This window comes from Neophocaena asiaeorientalis, unplaced genomic scaffold (genome assembly GCF_003031525.2).
Source record: "Neophocaena asiaeorientalis asiaeorientalis breed wild unplaced genomic scaffold, Neophocaena_asiaeorientalis_V1.1 scaffold14, whole genome shotgun sequence".
Taxonomy (NCBI): Eukaryota; Metazoa; Chordata; class Mammalia; order Artiodactyla; family Phocoenidae; genus Neophocaena; species Neophocaena asiaeorientalis.
Genome location: NW_020175192.1, coordinates 6,202,961 through 6,227,577, shown reverse-complemented (window position 1 = coordinate 6,227,577; position 24,617 = coordinate 6,202,961). Strand labels below are relative to the sequence as shown.

At 44.2% G+C, this 24,617-nt stretch overlaps 1 pseudogene; it reads left to right on the top strand.

Annotated features, from left to right (window-relative positions):
- The first annotated feature begins 2,696 nt into the window (after positions 1 to 2,696).
- Positions 2,697 to 3,492, top strand: LOC112413105 (MICOS complex subunit MIC27 pseudogene; annotated as a pseudogene).
- The last annotated feature ends 21,125 nt before the right edge of the window (positions 3,493 to 24,617 follow it).

Below are 24,617 nucleotides of genomic sequence, written 5' to 3'. Positions count from 1 at the left end.
TTTTTTTTTGTGGTACGTGAGCCTCTCACTGCTGTGGCCTCTCCTGCTGCAGAGCACAGGCTCCAGACGCGCAGGCTCAGCGGCCATGGCTCACGGGCCCAGCCACCCTGCAGCATGTGGGATCCTCCTGGACCGGGGCACGAACCCGTGTCCCCTGCATTAGCAGGCAGACTCTCAACCACTGCGCCACCAGGGAAGCCCCAGAGAACTATTCTTTACAGAATATCTTTTGGATGTTTAAAGTTGCAGACTGGACAGAAGAAGAAACTTAGGATTCTTACTTAACTATATTGGGAGAAAGGGTGGGAAATCAGGAAGGGTGTGAGCTACACCAACCTCTAGAAAGGTAGGAAGTCAGTGGACTCTATATAACAGTGATAAATAAAGAAGATAAGGATATAATCATATTATTTAGACATTGGCAATAACAAAATAGAAGAAAGAAATGGTTAAGATTAGTTTGACTGAAATCGTCAAATCAAGACACTTTTGAGAGTAAAAGTAGATGCCATTAACAATTATGCTGGGGAAATGAGCATAAACCTGGAATGAATTGGACAAACTGGGAAGTACAGTCACCGTATAGGGAAGGGACCAGTTGCTTAACCTTTCTGTACTATTTTTTTTCTAACTATATGTATGCCTTTATATATATATAAAAAAATCCTTCCTAGTCTTGCCTTTTTACTTTTTCATATGTCCAAATGATGTGACTCCTTGTCTGTCTGCCTAATATGTTTGTGAACTCCTAGAAAACAACAGTCACGTCTGACTCACCTTTTGATAACAGCAGGGCTTGAGAGACAAGTTGTCATGCCTGTTGAGTTAGCAGACTAACCTACTCCTTCTGAGTTCCTCATATGGCTTTCACATTTTACTGCATGTATTTTTCAATTAGTCAAAAATACCTAGTAGGTATGAGTCCTGGAGATGGAAAACAAACAATTCCTAAAGGGATGATAAGCATCACATGAGAGGAACTCTGCTTTCTAACTGTCCAGAACATGAGGACATGGGTTACTTTGTTTGATCTTCATGAGAACGTTCCTTGGAGAGACTGTACGGTATTTATCTTGCAGATGAAGAAGAGGAAGTTCAGAGAAGTCAAGCAGTTTGTCAGGAGTCACACAGATTTTTCATAGGAGGGTTAAGCCCAGATCACAAGCATGTTAATTGCCGTCCTGATTCTCTGCCCATCACTAGCACCACCTTTCCAATGAATCATTTTCCTATCTTCACTGAAGAGTCCTGGCAGAAGGAGGATTTCTGACTGCAAACAACAAACTCTGTATTCTCCTTTTCCATTTTCTCCTCCGGTCTGGCACCTTTTCATTCGATGCTGCTAGTTCCTTATGATTGAAATTTGAAAGCATGTAACTGTTAATCTAGGAGTGATGAAAGAGTTTCATTTCTCAGAAGAGTCAGTCCTCATCATCCGCTGTGATAAATGAGCCCCTAATATCCCCTGATCCCATTATATTGTGATTAATTGTGCCAGTTTAAGTCAATAATTCATTTGTTAAAAATAGGCCTGCAAAGTATCATTTGTCTCATGGGAGATATCAGAATAAAAAAAATTCATTTGATACTTCTCATTAAATTAGTGTTGGAAGTTATATTGAAGAGCCCTGTTCATCAAATACTTATTGCAGGCTGATTTGATAATAAGTTGTATTTGTCTAAAATTATGTCTGCTAACTGTCATAATGGTCTGCATCTTCCCCGTGTTAATGAAGGAATAAAAATCTAAATACGTGCATGACTGGAGAAAAGGATGGGACTTGAAACTGGGATTAGAATAATTCCTAAATGGCCTGGCTTTCGTTGCATTAAAATTTAAAAAAAGAAAGTGAGAGAGAAATTGAGCAGAGTATCCTTCTCCTGGGCCTGGGACTGTCCAGGGAGGTGCTCAGCTGGTTTCCTATGAGATGGATCTTCCTCATTGTCTCTTATCTAGAAATTATTATAAATGGTGCAGTCAGCCTCATTGGGCCAGTAAGACATTTTCAGCTATAAATGATTTTAAAGAAGATAGAACTGAAGAGCAGATCCAGTGCAAATGATAATGGTCACCATCAAATGAGACACAGGACTCACGTCTTATTATTTCCAAAGCAATATCATAGCCACTATGGAAAGATGGCTCAAATGCTCCTGGAATATCTGGATATGAGATGGGGGATGATGACTTATGTGACAGATGCTTCTGAAGGTGAGGCTGCTTTCTCAGAACTTGGGGTGTTTGGGACTGGGTAGAGGCAAAGGAAGACTGAAAAGTGGGGTGACTCTAACACAACAGGGCAGAGCAGTGAGGGTATGAGGCCACGTACCAGGCACATATTGGGAACTTCATATCTGATGGATGAAAAGGGAAAGAGAGAAAAAAGCAGAAGGGAGAGAGGAGGCAGGATACATATGGGGGAAGGGAAAGAGTGAAAGAACAGAGGAAACTGGACTGACCACAGCGGACCTTCGTGCTTTCTGGGAGCAGCTCTGAATGGCCGGTCCTGAGACCAGCTACCCAAGCATAATGTGTGAAGAGTTTGAAAATTTCAGACTCATGGGCTCTGAACTCAATCAACCCCCCTCCCCAAATCCTTCTTATTAGGTTTAAAATGGTACCCAAAATAATGCATTTTTAAAATGCTCCTCAAGACACTCTCCGTACGAATACCTGGCCGGAGAGGGCCAAAGCTATGGCGGCTGTTAGGATGGGAAAGGAGACAACCATGCCAGCGGGTCTGATATGTGCATCTGTAAGTGTGCATGTGGCCGGAGAAGAGGAGTCCAAGGAGCAGCTAGTGAAACCAAAGCAGCAACCCATATATACTGCGCCACCTCTCCAGTCTAAATATGTTGAAGAACAGCCCGGTGATTTACAGATGGGCTTTGCGTCCATTCGCACTACAACTGGTCATTATATTGGCTGGTGCAAGGGTGTTTATGTCTTTGTGAAAAATCGATAATGGATACAGTACAATTTGGAAAAGATGCATATGTCTATTTGAAGAATCCACCTCGAGACTTTCTTCCAAAAATTGGAGTGATTACAGTTTCAGGATTGGCAGCCTTCATTTCAGCGAGAAAAGGTTCTAGGTTTGAGAGAATTGCTTATCCACTGGGACTGGCCACTTTAGGAGCAACTGTTCTCTACCCTGTTCAATCAGTAATGATTGCAAAGGTAACTGGGAAAAAGGCATGTGCTATGAGCCAGCAAATTTATGAAGCAGTTCAATCATTGTGGACAAAAAACAACAAAAAGGAGTCATTTCCTGAACCAAAAGAAAAAACTAAGCTAGGAAGCGCTGATGAAACAGAAATACCTGCAAAAACAACTCACAACCTTTGTGCCTTGCCAACAGAACTCAGCTCTGAAACAAAGACCAAACCAGAATGCACCTCAGGTGCTACACAGTTTATGCCTGACCCCAAGCTCATGGATCACGGGCAGTTCCATCCAGAGACGTAGATATGTACGGCACTAGAAGCTGAAGTAGCCTGCATAGAGAACTACAAGACGTGTGAAGTTGCGAATAATGATGAAAAAAATCACGTAATGGGTAACTGTGATGCATAGAGTATAATTTAAACCAGGTTTTCCCCTTATATCTTTGAATGTACAGTTAGACAAATCATATAAGTGATTAAAACACAAATTGAATACAATCCAAACAATATTAAATGATAGATGAAGACACAGAGGTAGAAGTATTAGGATGCATTTGGTGACTTTTAAGGGTATTTATAAAAATAATAAAAATAAATATATGAACACAGATGAGACTAAAATCTGAAAAAATATGTATGTGTATCTATAAATATGTATACATTTGCACATATATATTTGCTTTAGCTTTTCTGAATTAATGTCAGCTAAATTAGAATAGTGTGTGGAAGGATGTGTTCCCTCCTCCTCTTTGTTTTTCATTTCCCAGAGCTGGAATAAAATATCCATATTTTATGACAAAAAGAAAAGAAAAGAAAAGAAAACGCTCCTCAGGTGACACTGCTATACGGTCAAATTTGGAGAGGCAAAGGGAATATTTGTATGCTCAGAGCTGCTTGGGTAGTCACAAAATATGACTCAGGCCACTTCGGACGACAAAAAAATGACAGCATTATGAAGACAAGTATAAGGGGTTATATATACATATGTTAAGCAAGAGGAAAATGCCATTTAGAAAAGAAAGTATTGAGGGGATGCTGGTCACTCAGCCTCTCTGGACTCTTCTGATTATGCAAAAGTAACAGAAGCCTAATGATTAAGGGAAATCCCACCCAGAAGATTTCCACGATATTCTCTTTGATGCCTCAGAAGAGAATGGAGATCCTGAGATGGAGAGCAGGAGAGGAAATGAGACAGTTCTAGAGCAATGGTAAAAGCCATCCCAACCACTGGCAGGACCAAGGTATTTCTGAAAACTTTTCAATGGCAAGAAGGCTGAAAACATTGCTTCACGTTACATGTGCATCTGTACTATCCAGCAGAGCTCTCCATTACACCCCAAATATCACCAAGTCTATTACACACAATCGCATTGGCTTAGTGATGTTTGATGAATCAAGAAGGAAGGTGTGTCCATACATGAGGAAAGGTCCTGTAGGGAAGGGACAGCAGAGGTGGGGACTGAAAAAGAATATAGAGAATAATCTGAAAGAAAACATATATAGATGTATAACTGAATCGCTTTGCTGTACACCTGAAACTAACACAAAAGGGTATGTCAACTATACTGCAATTAAGATAAAAAAAAAGAGAGAGAGAGAGAGAGAGAAAGTAGCGGCCCGTGATTCATTCCAGAGCAGGAACTTGGTGCAAAAAGTGACTGGACAAATCAAGCCTTACCCTGCACTTCTTTTTAATCCTGGAAACTTCTGGATTCTTCAAAAAAATATTCGGAAGGGTATTGGAATTCCCACAGGTAGGCTTCTATTATCTTCAGACAAAGGATTTGTACAATAAAAGCATTTTTACTTCTTCTACTCAAAATTCTTTTCAAGTGGTGACTGCAGTGGGTTAGAGATATAGCTGAGAGAACTAGCCTCTGTCTTTCCTATGTTTCTTCTCTTCCTGAGGTGTTTCATTTGTCACCTCTTCTTTCTTCATAATTGACTCAAAATCTCTTCTTTTCTGATCTTTCTTAAAGGCAAGCAAAAAAAAATGGTAACATGTGAATCTAGTATTTCCCTTTAATGACTATTTATACCTATCCTAACCACATTCACTCATTTTTAATATTTGACAGAGGGGAAAATCACTGCCAGTATTCATATTTCCCTCTCTCTAATTTTAGCCCTAGGCACTGAATTATTAACGCATAAATGAACAATGCAGTTTGCATCACCCACCACAGAGAAAGATGTTAAAATTCTTAATGGGCCTTAGGAACGCCATTGACTTAACTTATTGTAGGTATTTCTTGAGACAAGCCCATAACTTCAACTTTATTGTTTTCCTTATATAGTAATTTGTACAAAACCGACCCCCAGATATCTTGAAATAAGAAAAAGTATCTTAGAATATTGGAGTGAAAAGCAACTTCCAAAATCATTTAGTAAAAGTCCTTTTGTTTTTGAGACATAGAATTAGATGCTTATAGATATGAAGAGATTTGGCTAAGGTTATATATTTCTTTGGTGTCATGTCTCAAATCAGAATACATAAATTTCATTCATTCATTGATAAATATTTGTTAAAGAAATTCCATGTGCCAGGTTCTTTCTGAACATCGATTTTTTTTTTTTTTAGAAAAATGAAAAGATATAATCCCTGGCTCACGTTGCTTTCTAGAGAGGAGACCAATATGCAAAGAAAATTTGCAATTTTCAGAAATGCAATTTTCAATAATATGAATTCCAGTAATTTAATTGACCAGGGGATGCATGAGGAGTGGGACAGGATGATGGCTACTCTCATCCCAAACCTCTTTGGGGTGCTAGTGTTAGTAATTTGTAAGTATACACTTCTGTTTCAAATATAATACCACGCTCCAAAGATTATCCTGATAGTATGTTGATGGCATCGTGACTCACTTCAAAGCGATACAGGGACTTGGCAATAGTTGCATTTCCAAGGTCACGAAGGTGTCCGTTTGACCTCAGTCCAAGAGCAAAAAGTTCAAAGGAAACATGGTCCCTGGGGTCCTGAGCCCGGAACCTCTGCAGGTTGGTAAAGATGCAATGAGAGGATAGGAAGTCAAAATCAACTTTGGAAACACCAGGCAGGGTAGGACTACACTGAAATCACCATCAAGTTACTGAGGAACTCATACCCTGAAACCGGGAGGGAAATGAGAACCCCAGCCATGGTCCTATGGAGCCAGTCCGCAAGTCCGGTGCTTCAGTCTCTCTCTGAAACCTGGATTCCTCCGGCACATCACGACAGTTCTGCAGTGCCTGGCAGATGTGTGCATCTCCTAAATCAAACCGCCTGGGATCTGCCCCAGCAGGCTCTCTTCTACTCCACAGCAGCCTCATTGTCTGGGGGGGACCAGCTGTGCACCGACAGAGCCTCTGAAAACATAGCTCTCCTTCCCCAATTTCATCATGAAACCATAATGCAGTAAATCTCAGGCCAAAAATCTATTAGTACCCAAGAGGGGTTATAGGAAAGAGCTTTTTTGATGTAAAGTCAAGTTTCATCTGTCAGGAGTGGAACAATGGAAATGCACTGGTCCAGAGTCATGGCAAAGCATGAGGAGTCACTGTCCCACTGTGAGGACACAGGGACCTTGATTGTGACTATCTGGTCAACTTCTAGGAGGCATTCAGCCGCATAGTCCCAGCTCCTTGCCCCTGTGCCAGAGCAGAGATGGTTTAAGGTTTCAAGATGTTTCTTGAGGTTGTAGATCACTTTAGCCCATAGGTCATGTTCAACAAATCTCATGGGCAAAGGAATGTTGGGATAATTGTCATGATCAGTGTAAGAAGTAAGTGTGAGAATGAAGTTATCTAGTTCTCTCCTCCATTAAAAGCAATCTTTCCTCGAATGGTTAAGATTTGGAGAAGCAACAGAAGATGTATGTTACAGAATATATGTTTTGTTATGTGTAGGACCACGCACTAGCACCCCAAAGTGGTTCATTGTCCTTTTCAAATCAGTGTTAGAAGACCCTACAACTATACTTTCAAAATAATTAAAGGTTAACTTTGCTTGTTTCACATGGATACCTTTTAGGAGCTCTGAGACACTCGATCGGCTGCCCCAGACACAGACCATCTCTTGGACAGAGGAATGTTCCCACAAGTAAATACCATGCCTACTTCATTAAAGTCCACACATCTGATAGTAGCTGCAGGGCTTCTGCATGCCCGCGGCCTTAGACTAGGATACAGGGTGTCTTGCTTTCTCTCCTTAGATATCATCTATTCCCACTCTGTCATTTTACAAACAAGGAAACCGAGGCTAAGAGGAATGATCTGACTTCACAGGTGGCAGAGACCGAGCTAGAACAACACTCCAGACCTCCAGACCCCTGGTCCAAAGTTTTTCATGTATGACAGTGATTCATTTCGGGGCATGATTGGATCACTGACTGACTCCATTTTCAACAGCATTGGTAAAAAGCTTAACAAAGAGGGAGATGAACAATGTAGAAAAGTGTTGATAAATAGCATTCTACCCATAGTTTAATTTAGAATAAATGTATTGAGGTCTTGCTCACCCTCCACGGGATCGGCCTATTCCAGGGGAAAGACAGGGAGTGGGGAAGCAGGGTTATGTGAGCGTATGTTCGCGCACAGGCTGGGGAGAGAGTGGGCAGAATGGGAGACAGACCAAAACCACAAGAGGGGCCTTTCCTCATAGATTCTGCTTTTCTCAGCCTCCCACAGAGCCTAACAGGCAGAGAGAAGGCCCGTGCCTTTGCTGTGTGTTTACTTTCCACTGAACTGTTTTACTGCTTCCTGTTTTCCTCCCCCTCTATTTATTCAGGTTAGGTCCATGCTTGGGAGATGAGGGTGGGAGGAAATCCAGAGCCATGTGCTGGAGCCTCGGTGCCTCCCCTGAGACTTCCAGGGCTGGGTGGGACGTCTTCCTGTTTGCCAAGCTTTCCATGGATGCTGTAGAGTAGGGAGCGGCTACAGATCCAAATGTGTGCTTAACTGTGCTCTCCTCAAGCTCTTGTACCTGTTCATTTTGAGGAGTGAGTGGCTTTAACAAAGGTGGTGCAGGGGGAAACATTTTAAAACCTAGCCTGGGAAGGATGCCTCATTGAGACGTCCTGACCACCGACAAAGCAGGAAGATCTCTACGTGAGCCTGCTCTTAAGTTTCCCAGTTGTGCACAAGATGTTTCCAGGTCTCCATGAGCATAGACCCAGTCTTTTCTGCCTCTAGGAGAATAACCAGGGTACCTTCTTGTGGCCATAGTTTGGAGAGAAACATATCAGTACTGAGTACCTTTCTTATGCCAAGCTCTGTTCCTAACATGTTTACACGTATTACCTCATTTTATTCTCACAGAAAGTCTAGAAGACATGAACTCCATTGATGTTCAGAATCCATGCTTGAATTAGCGTGCTTGTCTGTGCATTCACCAATAAAATGCCATCCTTCCAGAGCGAGTTACGTGACGAGAAAGTGTGATTGAGTAAGTGGATCCAGCATTATCCACGTACCTAGAGAGGTGACCTAAAGCAAGTCATGTAATCTCTCTTTATGTCAATTTCCTCAGCAAATAATAACAATGACCTGGATCTACCTCATGGGGTGGTCTTGAGAACCAAATGAAATATTCTAAATGCAAATGTTCAGTAAAACATAGAACATTAAGCAAATTTTAATTATTAGGAGAAGAGTTTTTTGGTTTTATTCCAACAGATACGAGGATATTAGAAATGGATGAACTACATATAAGCTCTACTCTTCAAGTCCATGTAGTAGAATCAAAGGCTAATTTTGTCCTGACATGAATACAAATGTAATCTTCTATGGTCAGCTTCTCATGAACCCCTTGATTCTTTACCTCAGTGGATCTCAACCCAATTATATCTAATGTCCTTTTTATATTATTTTAAACAAACTCCACTTGTTATTCTAAAGCGAAATTCATAAATAATATAACCTACCTATAGACATAACTTTAAAAATCATATGACATCCTGCTTGTAATAATGGAAAGGAGGAATCCAAGGAGAGCATCTGAATATGTAATACTCAAGCATGACTAGAACACAGCAGGTAATACTCAGATACCTGCTCTTCTACAGGTAATCACCAGAAGGTACTGACCATGAATGTGGACTGATATGGGAACATTTTATTGTGATTCAAACAATGCAATGGCATTGCTGTTAGTGATGTATTTTCTAAAACGATGAACAACTTTTGGTGAAGTTCCAAATACAATAAAGTACTGCTTTCTGTCAATTTACAGAATTGATGCTTTACTGAAAACTTCAGTGAGTTTTAAAACAGGGTAAAAATGTGTTCTAGTGTTTTATAGACTACAGACTCCCAAGTTTACTGATTTAGGCTCAGATAATTCTAAACAGGGTTTTCACCCAACTATATGTCCAGTGGGGCATCTGAAAATTATGTGTGAAACATGATAATTCTTTGATGTGTGGGGTTGTCCAGTGCATTGCAGGAGGCCTTGTTGTCCTTGGCCCCATCCATCAAATCCCAATTATTATGATGATGAAAAACACACACTGATGAATTCCTGGCTACACCAGGGGTGGCAGTGCCTCCACTTCCCCACCAGTACTGGGAACCTGTGCTTTGCAAGCTTCCTCACCCTACAGGGGCTAACCATGCCAGAGGGCAACTCTCTTCCCAGATTATCCAAGATCTCTCTCCTTTGTTCTTTCTCTATCTTTTATAATCTCATGCTTCAACTTAACTAAGCATATCTTTCTCTGTTGAATTAAATTGTTAACTGGGCTCTCTGTGAATTATTTGCTTCCAACCTAGAGCCCTAGGGATGTTCTTGGAGTAGTGGGCAAGGCATGGAACTGGTTCTTGGAACCAGAAAGTAACATGGAAGTCATTTAGATCAACTCTATAAACGATCAAGCTGAAGCTTAAATATGTGCAGTGATCCCACAGCCAATGCGTGGTAGAGTCAGGACGAGAACCTGAGTCTCTCTCACTATCCCTATACCATCCTCCATAGGTCATATACAAGACACCCTGTTAGGAATGTCTGAGACTTCCTGAGTTCAAGGTAGGATTGGAAAGACAAGAAATGTCAATGAAATACAAGGACTCAGTTTAACGAAGCTTATGTCTTGTATTCCAGTTTTGTTCAAGACATCGTGCTCCATGTTTCAGGACATACAAAAAGCAGCCGTGGCTTTAGCCTACACTTCCTCTCAAGCACGTGGTCTGGTAATGAGCTAAGGCCTTATTATAATACAAGATAAAGTGAAAAATGTGCCTTACAAAGAGGTGCAAATGCTTTAGAAGGGGGAAGGAAGTCAGGGAAGACTTCACGGTTGCATTTGAAATGGGTCTTGAAGGAATGGTGGGACTTTGTCAGGTGAAAGTGTGATGGCACAGAAGAAAAATCTTAGGGAAATTCATAGACCCAGAGGGGAAAAGAAGCCCATGTGGGCTTTAGGAGCAAACAGTTGCATTTAGAACACAAGGGATTTCTAAGGAAGTTAAACTGGGCAAGTTCTCTTGGGGCTAAAGTTGGGAATTTCTTGAAACTCAAGCTCAAACCTGCTCTTAAGTCAGTGGGTAATGGGTGCATTATATTTCGATTGTCAGTTTATTTGACTGTCCTTACAAAACTGTATATGCTCTCAGTGTCAGAGCTGCTCGGCCTCACCTATATCTCTGCTTCTTTTTTTCTTTTAGCAAGTATCAATAGACTACGTTACACAGCCCCACGCAGCTCTGTCTGTGAAATGCAGATAGAAATGTGGATAGAAGTGATGTGTACCACTTCCAAGCCTGGCCTCTGAGCCGTCTCCTGCACTGTTTCATGTGCTCCCTTTTCTGCTGACCAAGTACAGAGGATCCGGGAGAGGTCTCCAGAGCTCTCTCTAAAAGATGATAGAGCCACTGGGTGGAAGAGCTGGACATCAAAGGCATGTGTGAAACAGCCCACCCTTCCTCCTGCCTCATATCTGCATGAAACTGTGACTCTACCATGTTGGACCACTGACATTTTAAATGTGTACATTTTAGCTATTATCTACTAACTCTTTATAAAAACACTGTGTCTTATTTTATCTATCTGTAAGGCTTTGTGCAAAGAAAGAACTCAATTTTAGAAATGAACAAATGATTGAGTGAATGATTGAATTAATGAATTGAGTCACGAACACAGTTGACTTTAGAAAGTAACGTACAAACAATAGTATAAAGATAGGATGTGTTGGAAGGAAAAGAATCTGGAAGTGATGACATAGGCAGGTATTATGACAGTCCAAGAAGATGAGACCCTGAATCAAATTAGAGGCAGTGGAAGTGTAAAGAAGGAGAAAGAGATGAAAGACATCCTGGGTAGCGACTCTAAGGAAAATGATAACTGATTAGATGTAGTGATTATAGGAAAAAGAAATTTCGACATTGACTCTGAAGTTTTGAGTCTATGGAAAAGGGAGAAGAGTGGTACCATGAGTAGAAATATGGAAGAAAGAAGGGAGTTGGAGGAAGGTGAGCTGGTGCTTGGGATATGAGGACTCAACACAGATGATGCTCAGGTCAGATGGTAACTGGACACATGAAGTTTGTGCCCAACAGATAACTGGAGATGTGCACCTGATCTTCAACCTGGAGCTAGACGTGGCTGTGAACGACATGGATATGCAAGGAGAATTAGACCACCTAGAGGGAGAGGAGAGCACAGAAAGTAAAAGTCAACAGGCAGAGCCTAACGAATAGCTCACAAGGATGAGGTGAAAAGAAAAGGAGGAGATACCAAATGAATCTTTTAAAAGAGGAGGGGGAGAGGAATTAAGGGAGGAGACAGAATTGGGCAGATCTCTGGAAGCTACAGAGGAGAAATTCTCATCAAGCCTGGCTGACTAGCATGACGACTGCGCTGGGAAGACTTGTGGGATCACAGGCTTAGAGACGGTAGGAAAGGATGGAGTTAAGAGCACAGGTAGAGAGACTCGTTGGAATGAGGAAAAAGGGCAGAGCTCCCTGCCTGTGAGAAGAATGAAGAAAGAGATGGTGAATAAAACAACACAGAAGAAGCAGAGGTGCTGAGCATAGAGGCGAGACCTTGAAGGAACTCAGGTAGGGGAGACTTGTCTTCAAGAGAGTGAAAGGAAAGGCAATCCACTGAGAGGGAAAGAGGCTGAGAAGGGGCTGGGGGCCTGAGAGGGGAGGGTGGTTGTGAGAAGTACTACCCAGAATGTAATAGGAGCCCAATGAGTAATGAATGATGGGCAAGAGCCCAACGAGAATTAAGAGTTGCTTTAATGAAATGAAGGGGTCAGAAAGGTAAAAGCAGGGAGGAGCTTATGGTCTTGGAAAATGTTACGAGTTCAAGATCTAAGTAGTGGAGGAATTCTCAGTGATGATGATAATAATAATTCCAGCTAACGTTGACTGTGGTGTTAAAGTGTCAGATAACATGCTAGGCAATTTCTGTGTACTATCTCATTAAACCTCCGTAACACCGCGGTCAGTAAGGTATTATTATTAGCCCGTTTTACAGATGAATACATTAAAGCTACAGATGGCTGTAGATTTGCTCCGAGGCACACAAGTGACAGGCCCAGAATTCAAACCTAGTCCCATTAGCTTCAGAGAACTTAATGCCAAGCTGCCCACGGCGATCTTTACTGTCACCCAGCTGAGCAGCTCCGCGGAGGTGAGAGCGAGCTCCCCGAGGATGTGGAACTCGAACTGTGCCTGAGTAGAGCTGGCAGGATGATCGGTTTTCATGTTGGAATCCCTCGGATTTGAGCAAGAAAAGGAAGCCTGTGAGCCAGGTTAAGGAAAGAAAGTGTTACAGATTCTGGTGTGTGAATCTCAACTTGGCAAGGTCGTTGGATAAAGGTCACGAAAGGATGGTTGGGGGCAGTGGCGGGAAGCACAGACTTGCCAACCCACCTTCTGTTCAGTTCAGGAGAAGGTAGGAGAGAAGGATACGCTAGAGATGGTTACAAGATAAATGGAGTCTTCAGAGAAAAGCCAGAGGTTGCTTAATGCTAGGAAATGGAATGATGCACAAAAAATTTGGGGGGGAGATCTGTGAGGTTTTTTTTTTGTTGTTTGTTTTTAATATACAGAGTCCCAAGGGATAGGGTGCATAGTTTCAAGTTAGATATCAGACGAGAGTTTAGGGCTCTCTGGAAAGAGATAGAAGTATGGGCTAGGGTGGAAGAAGGATGAAATTTGGGATTTAAGACTATCGCTTTAATGGCCAGGGTTTGGAAAGAAGAGATCCATAATAATGGAAGAGGAATGACGATTAGGCAGGAAACCAATTAAGGCAGGAACTGTTGGTTCTGCTCGATGACCACGAGGGGGAGCTCCAGCCTATTCCTCACCTAACAGTGCCGAGGTTAGGAGCACAGGTTCAAATTCTAAGCAATTATACTCCAATAAAGATGTTAAAAAAAGAAAACAGACGTGGGATTTGGATAAGCCACTTATCCTTTCTGTTAAACATAGATAACAAAATGGAGATAATTTTGAGAATTAAGTGAGATACTACCTATAACAGGTCTTTTACTTAGTATGTGCTGAAGACAGGCAGTGGTCAGAGTCCTGGGTGGAGGGAATTCCCTTCCATCAGAAAGGAGGCTGTGAGCACTACTGGGTAATGGTACCAAGGGCCTCGGGGTCAATATGGAAAGGGAAACCATCAACAGCTGTTGACACTTCCGTGCTCTTTAGGGATTCTTTCCCTCCAGTAGAGCCAAGTGGCTCATGTGGCGAAAACAGGGTGAAGCTGTGTCAAGTCTAAGAAGAGTCCATTAACAAGAAATCCAGAACTGGAATTTCTGAGCCTTTCTAGGTCTTCAGATGAGAGCTTCTCCTTCCTTGAAGGCTTGTTTCACCCTTCCTTGCCTCTTCTCCACAGTTGGGTGGTGAGATGTTGGAACTGGGCTGAGGGCTGGCGGTGGGGAGGGAGGTCTCCCGGCTCAGGCACCGTCCAGCGGGCTGTGAAGACCATCTGATTATACCTCTTCTGCTCTCTGTTTCCATTTCTAGAGGATGTCTGTCTCTCAGCAGACTCCCTCCCAGCTTTTGAGGGGGCTGCCTTCACCTGCATTGACTTCATTTAAGAATAAGGTCCACCAGTCACCCCCAGCAAGGACTGGGGAAGAAGCAGGAGAAGCCCTTGAAGTAACCACTTACAGGGACGGTGCTTTTGTGAGGGGCCATGATGCCCTTGTTATCATTTTATTACATTCCTCTTCTCTGAGCCCTGAGGACTTTCTCTGGAATGAACATAAGACCAGTTACTTTAGAAATAAAATGTGTTTTTCATTAAAACCCGATTCTGGCTCCTTCAGTCCCAACAAAGCCTTTCCCTCCTGGTCTAATTGGGTTTCAAGTTATCAATGATACTTTTCTGTACAAGGAGGTAGGAACCCCCTGTGTCCTTCTACTAAAGCCCTCCTACCACTGGTATGAAATGAAACTTCCCTTTGGGAAAGTAAAGGGGAACTGGAAGAGGGAGGGTTATTCAGAACTTGGAGAGGAAGCCTCTCATTATCCTTGTAGCATGCTTGGTCCATGTCCCTTCCTCCCACCCCTCCCCCAAACCATCCCTCTCCCCACCCAGGGACGCTCTCCAATCCTATCAGCCAAGGGAGACACATGCCCAGGACCATGAAAAAACAAGACCAATTAGCCTGCCCTAATTGGAGGCATCTAGAATTTGTTCCAAGAGCAAACTTACCAAAGTCCTCAACAGAGAAAAATCCAAGTGGCTACATCCCAGAGCAAGCCGGTCTCCATCACTCTCCTGTTTAGCAAGGCAAGAGCCATGACTGACACAAGCACCTATGCAACAAAATCCCTGCCCGTTCCTGAGCAGCGGGCCCCAACCTTGGCTACACATTACAATCACCTAGGGAACTCTTACTTCTCACGCTAGGATTGAAATGGTATGAGGTCAGGGCTTCAAGACATTTCAAAGCTTCTGGAGGATTCAGATGCGCAGCCAGAGTTGAGAACCACTGTTCTAGAACTGTGTCGTCCCAGACAGTAGCCATCTGTGAGTATTTAAATTTCAAGAAGTGAACATCGAATCAAATTAAAAATCAGTTCCCAAATTGCACTAGCCACATTTGGGTGCTAGGGGCCCTTGGCTTCTATGTAGGAGAGGACAGATATGGGACATTCCCATCATCACAGGTGGAGTTGTCCTGGAGCATTAAAATGTCCTCGGTCAAAACTCTTCAGTTCTTCTACTGACCCACAGTGAAGGCTCTTTAGGACTCCAGTGCTCTCACCGTCTCACTGAGCTGCAGACCTCAAGGTTTGCAAAGTTCTGTTGTCCAGGCTTCCTCTGCTCCTGCTAGGGATGACATCATGGACCTACAAGACAGGGGCTTGCATTCATCACCACGCTGTTAAAGGGGCATGCAGAGGTCTCCTGACCTGCACCAAGTCACCCGGCTGGCAGATGGCAGGATCAGGATTTTAAACCAAGCTGTTCTTTTTTTTCTTGCGGTATGTGGGCCTCTCACTGTTGTGGCCTCTCCCGTTGCAGAGCACAGGCTCCGGACGCGCAGGCTCAGTGGCCATGGCTCACGGGCCCAGCCGCTCTGCGGCATGTGGGATCTTCCCGGACTGGGGCACAAACCCGTGTCCCCTGCATCGGCAGGCGGACTCTCAACCACTGCGCCACCAGGGAAGCCCCAAGCTGGCTTTTAGCACAGCGCAAGCTCTCCTTCTTAGCCCAAGAGCTCCACCCCGGGGACAAGGGCATCAGAACTTTCTCCTAGGAAAGGATAGGCCCTAAAATGCTTTCTGCTGACCAGTGTTTCCTCATCAGCCAGTCTCCGGACTCAGCACATTCTGACCTCAAAAAATATGACTGGACTCATTGCAGTTAACTTGCTTTGCAAGGACCCAGGAGCAAGGAGACATGTCATCCTCTCTTGTTAAGAGGTGTTTCTGAGTGGCTGGCAAGGCCTGTGGGCAGGGTCTTTCAGATCAAAACCATTGCATGAAACTTAGAAGAATATCTCTTAGAGGAATAAGAAGAAAGGAACTAGCTCAGGTGGTGCGAGAGGAGCTCGTCAGCTTTGAGGTAGGAATTTCCAGGAGAAAGTCCACACATTCAGGTTCCCACTGTGTCCTACTGCCTGAAGCATATCGGTTTACTTTGTATCTTTAGTACCTGGGGGAAAACACACCTGAGATCCACTGGGCTCCATTGGCTTGATTTAAACAAAAATGTGTGCAAGCACGAGTAGGGCTTTCTCTCTCTCTCTCTTTGTCTTTCTTTCTCTCTCTCTCTCTCTCTCTCTCTGTGTGTAAAAAAGGATTGAGCAAGGAAGAAATGAGAGCTAAGAATATTTCTAAACACAACAAATGTTACTTGGTTTTAATGTAAATTTATTTTAATTATCTTCAATTTTGTCCTTGCAAACCATCAAAGAAAGAAGATATTTAAGAGGTAAGTTTGGTGTAAATTGACCCTGGTCTAGCACATGAATAACTCACATGGCAATGGGCTCAGGCCACTGACTATTAGGTGTGCATTTGGCCCAATATCTTCCACGTTGCCATATTTACCTTCTTAACTTAAACGTAAGTATATGTACCCAAAATCACGATTCTCCTCTTACTTTGTTACCCTTCCTGGCCTGGGGATTTACTCACACTAGGCCAGTAAATCCGCCAGAAGACAGGGTGAATGGCTCCTGCACATCATGGACCTGGGCCCTGGGCTGGCCAGAGCTTCTGCCTTTGGTCACACAACAATCTACTCCATATACAGAATCTCATGAGTGTATGCTATTTTCGGTTTTAATGTCCACATTATAATCCATATTACTGTTTTATCATTTGAGGCCTTTTATCCTAATAGTGCTGTTACCCAGTCCCTGTTTTGGTAGTGGTGATTTTATTCTAATGGACTGATATGGCCACAACCATGATATAAATAGATAAATGCACTTAGTTAATTTCCACAGTCCTGCAAAAGACAGGACACCAGCAAGAGTGTTTTTTTTTTTTTTTTAAGCTGTACGCGGGCCTCTGACTGTTGTGGCCTCTCCCGTTGCGGAGCACAGGCTCTGGACGCGCAGGCTCAGCGGCCATGGCTCACGGGCCCAGCCGCTCCGCGGCATGTGGGATCTTCCCGGACCGGGGCACGAACCCGCGTCCCCTGCATCGGCAGGCGGACTCCCAACCACTGCGCCACCAGGAAAGCCCAAGAGCGAATTTTTGATGGAGACATGGTATCCGCTTAGGCCCCCAGCCAAGGTCTCTGGAAAAGCATGAATCAGAGACTAAATATCAAGTTTAAGACTCCTTTTGCTAATGGTGTGAGTACCGCCCCCCGCCCCTTGCTGATGAAAGACTTGGATCATGAGGTCAGCACGTGGTGACGGTAGACACAGCTTTTCCTTTGACGCCCTGAGGTCATCCAGAAAGAAATGAAGGGGCCCACTCTGTGTGGGGGATCCCTCCCGAAATCCAGCATCCATTGGGAGGGCAGTAATAAGTCCTTTCCCTCTGCTACTATTTCCTGCCTCCATTTTCTTGATTGACTGCTCCTTAAGCCTGTGAAACCGAAGACTGACACCTGCCTTGAGATGTGAGGATGCCAGGGCCCCCTGTCATTTCCAACCCAAGGGGTGTGCGGGGTGCTGTTTGGATCACGTGTACAACTGGCCGAGCGTAGAGGTGTTCTGTGGTACCTAATCTGTAGGGGTGGGCCTGGCGTGGGCCGGAGCTCTCTGAGGCTTTTGGCTTAGCTTATTTGCATTGATTTCTGATTCTCATGCCAGTTGCCTGGGGGATAGGCACAAAATACACACAGAGGATCGGATCTGATTTTTAGGAAGTGGTCCGATGAGTTCCCTTGTTTTAACAACTGAATCGGATCGACCAGGTGGCCGTGCATCGATTCTATGGCACTGCCTGGATCAGTCTGAAGAAAACCGCTCAGTGCCACATATAAACACAGCTGAATTCAGACAAGTGGGATGAAATCTTTCCTTTAAGCTCCTGGGTAATTGAAAATACAGCTCCTTCCATGGGGTCTCTACTGGGGAGATTAGGTATAGCAGGCTGGTAGCAAGTCTATCCTAACTCCCTGAACGGAATTCAGCTTCTTTCCTAGTTTCATTCCTCAGATCCCCTTTTTCACATAACACTGAGCTCGCAAACAGGATATTTATGATAGAAATAGATAAAGACTGGGGACCAAAGACTAACATAGACTATCCAAAAGTTTCTTTCCAGGAGCTGATGAAATCCCTGACCTCTGGTTCAGGGGTCAAAGACAGACTGATTATTTTCTGAAGTAAAATTGAGCCAACAGGATTTATGCTAAACGGGGATTCTAAGAGATTCTTGGCTAACACTGACTCACAACTACTTCCTGGCCTTATCTGCAGTCATACTCCTTTCTACTTAGACAAAGCGGGAGGGTTAAGATTCTTTGGGCTTTTCCCTTGACCGCGCCCTTTGGTAATGTCTGATTCTACACCTCATCAGAACTCCTTGGACTTCACTACAGCACAAGGCCAGTTGATTATGTTCTCATATGACTTGGGGTTAGCAGGGTATTTCTAGTGACTGTTCTTCTTCCTGAGCCTCAGTTTTCTCATCTGTAAGCGAGATGGTTGGATCTGATCACCTCTAAGCTCTCTTCCGGCATTTGCCTTGTTTGATTTTAATAATACCTTCTGCTGGCATTTGTACAGCGCTTTAACATCTTGTAAAGCAAATTTGTATCTATCATCTGTGTTGCTCCTTCTCTGTTGTTCTAGGAAAAACATACCCTTCAGTTTCTCCAGAAGCATGGCCCTGTTAGATCAGATACCCAGGGCCCATCAGCCTGAAGTAGGTGAATGTGTTAATACGTTGCCCCCATCTCACTGACCATTGGATTCTCAGCCAAGTCTACATTCCCTACGCAGGAGGATGCCCCGTTGGTGTGAGAGGGTGTGAACACCACCTGTCAGCATCCGATATGGAAAAGACTGGCATGAGGCAATGAGCTTTAACCATCTTGTGCTGAAAGGCAGAACTTTTCTTTCTTATAGTTCAGCTTGTATCAAGGCCTTCAAATGCAGCCAAAGCATCAAAGAAAAAAAAAAAAAAAAAAAAACCTTGGAAGGTTTTTGTACCTTTTGCAAAAAAAGAAAGAAATTCCCTTTCATTTTCTTTTTTTTTACTCTTACCAAAATCTCCTCCAAACACACAGACCCTACAGTATCCCTATTAAATTATATAGAGCGAGTCCAGCCCTTGACTGTCAGTGGGGCCCATCAGTCCTAATTTATCGCCCCAGGAAACACAGTACAATTATGGTAATAAATAATAATAGGATTCAGTACATGACAACATGAGTGATGGAGGCTCTCAGAATTCATTTGCGTTGCTTTGTGTTGCAATCATCACGCCTCTCATGTAATGCCAAGCAAATGAGCCCCTTTGAATTTTGTGCGATCTACTGCAAGTCAACTGGCACAAAACTCACTCAATAAATCATGTTCAAACGCACGCCCGTAACGACAGGTAAATCAACAATGAAGTAATTGCATTTAATGTATTGAAATACTGGACAAAAAACAGTGACCTCGAGGTGACTTTTTGTAAAAGGTATGATATAGTTGCAACAGGGAGTGAGTTCCTTCCTAAGAGGCTCTTCTTGCTTAGATGCTCATGCAGAACGCAGGATGCCGTTCCCTGCACAGATCGTGATTTATCACCCTCTCCCAGCAGCAGTCACGGGACCAGCCTGCCAGAGGCTTCAAAAGGGGCCTTCGCGAAGCTGAATACAAAAGTCAGGTGAGGATGCGATCAGCCTCTAGCCCTGGAGCCCCTTCTCTGCCTGAGCGGTCCCCAAGCTCGTTATTTTTGGAGCTAATGCAGAAGGCATCCTGAAGGGGAGGAAAGAGCCCTGGACTCAGTCAGGAGGGCTGCATCCCTGCCCCAGCCCTGGTACTAACCAAATCACCGTTCGACTCTCCCCAAGTGCCTTTGTCTCAGTGCTTCATCTGTGAACTGAAGTGCTTGGACTGTCATCTCTGAAATTCATTGCAATTCTAATATTCTATGAAGCTCTGATTCTAATTAGAGGACTTCACTTTTAAGCAGGGAGAAAAAAAGTTCCCCCTCTGCTCCTGAGTGTTGAAGGCCCTGGTTTGAACCAGCATGCATCTCTTCATCATTTCTGTGGCTTAGGCCAAGTGTATGTGCTTCTAATTTCTGTGAAACTTAGGCCTGCCCCTTTCTGGGCAAGCAGACAAGTCTGAAAATAGGGCCCCAGGGGCCGTGTGGATGGATAACAGACAACATTGAAATGACAACCTTCCCTACATCTCCCACTGCAGCCAGCCCAGCTCCTCTCTTCCCAGGAACCATGTCAGGAAGAGATGAGGCAGAGCCTCAGCTAAGCCAAAGGCCACTTCAGGAACTTTCCTGCTCTCGGGAAAAACTCTTCTCCTCTGAAAGGCGGCAGACACTCCTCCACTGACATATGTTTCCCTTTATCCTTAACTCTCAGGCCCCGACTATTGCGAGCGTAGATCTCAAGGACCCCACGATCTTGGAGGCATAGGGAGGTGACGAGGTTTGGAGGAAGCGTCAGTAAATGTGGAATGAGACGATCTGGCACGCAGTGTATCTGATACGTGACTGCGTCCAAGTCCCCCACTCTCCCAGCTTCGTTGCTTCATCTGTAAAATGATAACAGCACTTGGTGTGCCCACAATGAGCTTGTCGGGAGGACAGTGTGACATACACATGAAAAGGCTTTATTAGCTGTACAACATGATGGTAAAGTCTCATTTTTATGATTAGCTGGGAGAGCAGAAAACTTGGAGACCACGGTATCGCTTTCCGCACTCAGACAACACTTCTCACCACCCAAACATCATCTCGTCAACTGATCTGTGTGTCGTTATGGTCTGACTCTCCTTGGGAGGGTGCCGACTAAAGTGAAAAGGAGCTTTGAGGGTCTGATTCTTGTTGTTCGTATGTTCCCAGCACCTAGAACAAGGTGAATGAGTATTTATTGAATGAATGAATGAAGGGTACCTTTTCTTTCTTAGCACTGATCTTGAAGGTGTTTTTAGAAAAAGATATTTGATGCTACCTTCCCACAAATCCATAAACACAGCTTCTCCTTTTATATATAGAATGGATAAGCAGCAAGGTCCTACTCTATAGCACAGGGAACTATATTCAATATCCTATGATAAACCATAATGGAAAAGAATATTAAAAAAAGAATGTATACATAGGTATAACTGAATCACTTTGCTGTACAGCAGAAATTAGCACAACACTGTAAATCAAATATAGTTCAATAAAAAATATTGAAGGACATAAATGCAGCTTCCTGCTTCATTTACATTTCCTGCAGAATGACGGCTGTTTGGCTAGCGGTGGCTTCTTTAGCAACGATTGGGAAGCCTTTTAAGCCCACTGAGATGCCTTCTGAGGCCAAAGCTGGACCACAGTTTCCCGGGCAACAGCAACACAGAAAAATATGGCCCACTTCAAAGCAGGAAGGGATCTGGGAATCTGGCAAAACCCACAAGCCTTTCTGCATTTGAGGGGTAGGGAGTTATGGTGAATCTGACCATCACAAGCCCTTGAGCTAACAAGTTTCCGTTCTCAGGATCTCTCTTCCACAGGCTCTGTCCACCCTCTCCTGGATGCCATTCTGTCACGGAGCCACGAAAGCATCCTCAAACTTTGCTTGCCCTCTCCTTCCTAAAGTGGGCTGTTGCTCTCTTGAGAGCTCCTCTAGGATATACCCAGAAAATCCAGGCAGCAAGCAGCAGGCAGAACAAGAGACCCGTTAACCAGGGCTGGTGGGCAGGAAGGCAAAACGGGGGACTTGGAAGGAGACAGAAAGAAACAGAAAAACTCTAACTTTAGAAAATTGTTGCCAGTTGCGGGACGTTAAAAGTGTTCCCCCCCAGGCTTCCCTGGTGGCGCAGTGGTTGGGAGCCCGCCTGCCTATGCAGGGGGCGCGGGTTCGTGCCCCGGTCCGGGAGGATCCCGCATGCCGCGGAGCGGCTGGGCCCATGAGCCATGGCCGCTGGGCCTGCGCGTCCGGAGCATGTGCTCCACAACGGGAGAGGCCGCAACGGGAGAGGCCACAAAGTGAGAGGCCTGCGTACCGCAAAAAAAAAAAAAAAAAAAAAAAAAGTGTTCCCCAAGGATGGGAACATGGGGAATGGAGGGACCCGGCTTCATCCAACCCGATGAATAATGGGCTAGAAGTCGGGATCCCCGATGGTAAATACCTACTTGTTGGTCTTGGGGTTTCTCAACACTGTGCTAGATTCAGATCGCTCCTGGAGGCAGGACAGGTGTTTGGCAGCAACTGGAGAGCAACAGCTCAAAGGCTACACTCCCCACCCCTGGGATTCCACGGTCCCTTCAGAAAAAAAGCCAGTGGCAAGTCAAACCCAGGGTTAAGGAAGAGGGAGCTGGCTCCCTGTGCCCTCAGACTGTTATGGACAAAGAAGTGCCTTTCACTGAGCACATCGCTTAATTTCTTAATGGAAGGCAATGGATTTTAGTTTGACCCATCAGCATGAACGGCTTCTAAATACCCGCAAACAACATTCAAAAGATCGCCCATCTCCCCAATTCAGCTTCCCCAAAGTCTGTTTTCTTTCCCCCTATTTCTACTCTCTGTGTCTGCCCCAGCCTTCTTCCACCCCAGCATCTCAACCCTGTCGGAAGTCAGGGACAGGAGATGCACTCCTCCCTCTAATCATCTTATGAGGCCTTTCCCAAGAGCCAATGAGCTTGCAGCCCTGGCTGTGAAGTGGCTTCGGCACTTGATTGATGGCAGGCAGTCAGCAACTACCACCCCTTCTGCTGACTCCAAAAAGTCCACACACAGCACATCGGTGGGGGGGTGGGGTGGGGGGAAGTGATAAAGGGACACCAGAGAGCCTTGGATGAACACAGGGACCAAGGGCAAATCCGGAGGATCAAAGCCAGCCTTGCCTGAGAACCACACTCACCCCTGACAGGAAGGGCAGCAGCCAGCTTTCCTCCTCTTCCTCTCAGAGAATAAGCAGGCAGATGTGGAAGCAGAAGGGGAAAAGTTTTCATCCAGAACTTTCTACACGTTTCTAGACAAAGTGGGAGAAGAGCACCTGTATCAAACCTGCAGATTGGGAAAGGAACCGCCCTAAATTCTCCCTGTTTGGTTGCTATACCACCATTGGCCCTTGGTGAGGAGAAATCGTGCTCCATGGTGGTCTAGAAGCCCCAAGACATCCGTCAAGGATCTAAGGAAACTTAGCAGTTCAGAACGATGCCTGTGAGTCTCAAGGGGAGTTTCCAGAGCCAGGGGCATTCTGTTGTTTTGTTGTCTGTAACACCTCTTTCAACCCCACTTGCCAATGTCAATCATACAGTCTCCTGAAATGCACCGACATTCTATTTTCTATTTGTCAATCACCCTCAAGAATTCCAGCCCAAGTACCACATCAGGACCAAGCGTGTAGATCAGAAATTCAGAATGGAGTCAACTAGAGCAATGAAATGAAACTCTGACTTGGATTTTGGTCCAGAATTCAAAGTGCCTTTGTTTTCCCTGAAATGTAAGCACTTAGGGGATTACTTTTATTCTAATTTTGTTTTTTTTTCACTTGAAACTCTGAATTTGGGGATTCTGAGTTATCAATGATGAAGCAGCCTCATCTCTGAAATATTTTCTGCTTAGACACTTTTTTAAAATGTCTAAGGACTTGAGAGTTTGCGATTAACCTCCTGAGTGGGAAACTGTGCAAATCTCTCTCCTAATGTTTTCCCAGGCAGAAAATCGCCACAATCCAAACTCAGAAATAGTGGAGGAGCCCGGGAGATCATTTGGATGGCTGAGTCCACATCATCATTTTACAGTTTGCAACTAAGTGGAGCAACTGAGGTCTAGAGAGATTAGCAGTTGATTTAGGGAGGTACAAATAGATGTGGCAGAAGCGAAGGACCCAGGGCTCACAGCCCTCTTCTGGTGTTCTTTGCAAAATAAAACATTTGTCCTGGTTGTTGACCATTGAAGAGCTGTTGGCCAAGAGGAGTGAAAGTAGGCAGTTTGCTAACTCAACGAGTCACAGAAGGGCTGAGCTGAATGCTGGGAAATATTTCCCAAAGCATGTCCTAGAGAAGTAGTCAACTTTGAGATGCTGCACGAAAAAGAGCTGGCATTTTGCAAAAGAGAAATCTGCTTAATTTAGCTAAAGCCAATATTTTCTAAACTTCTTTAATCAAGGCGCTCCTTCCCTTTTTCTCTCTCGCTCTCTCTAGTTCTTTCTCTCCTTTTGCTTTAAATTTATTAACATACTATAGCCCTTGCATTATTCCACAGAATAATACTTTGAGACATGCTGGTAAAGAAGAGAGAGAAATAAAGTGGATGTCATCCTGGGGCACGGATTTTAATCACACTTCCCGTCATTTGTAAACCTTGGGCACCTCACGTGATCCCTCGGGGCGTCGGCTTCCTAATCCCTGAAATGCTGGCGGGAGAGAGG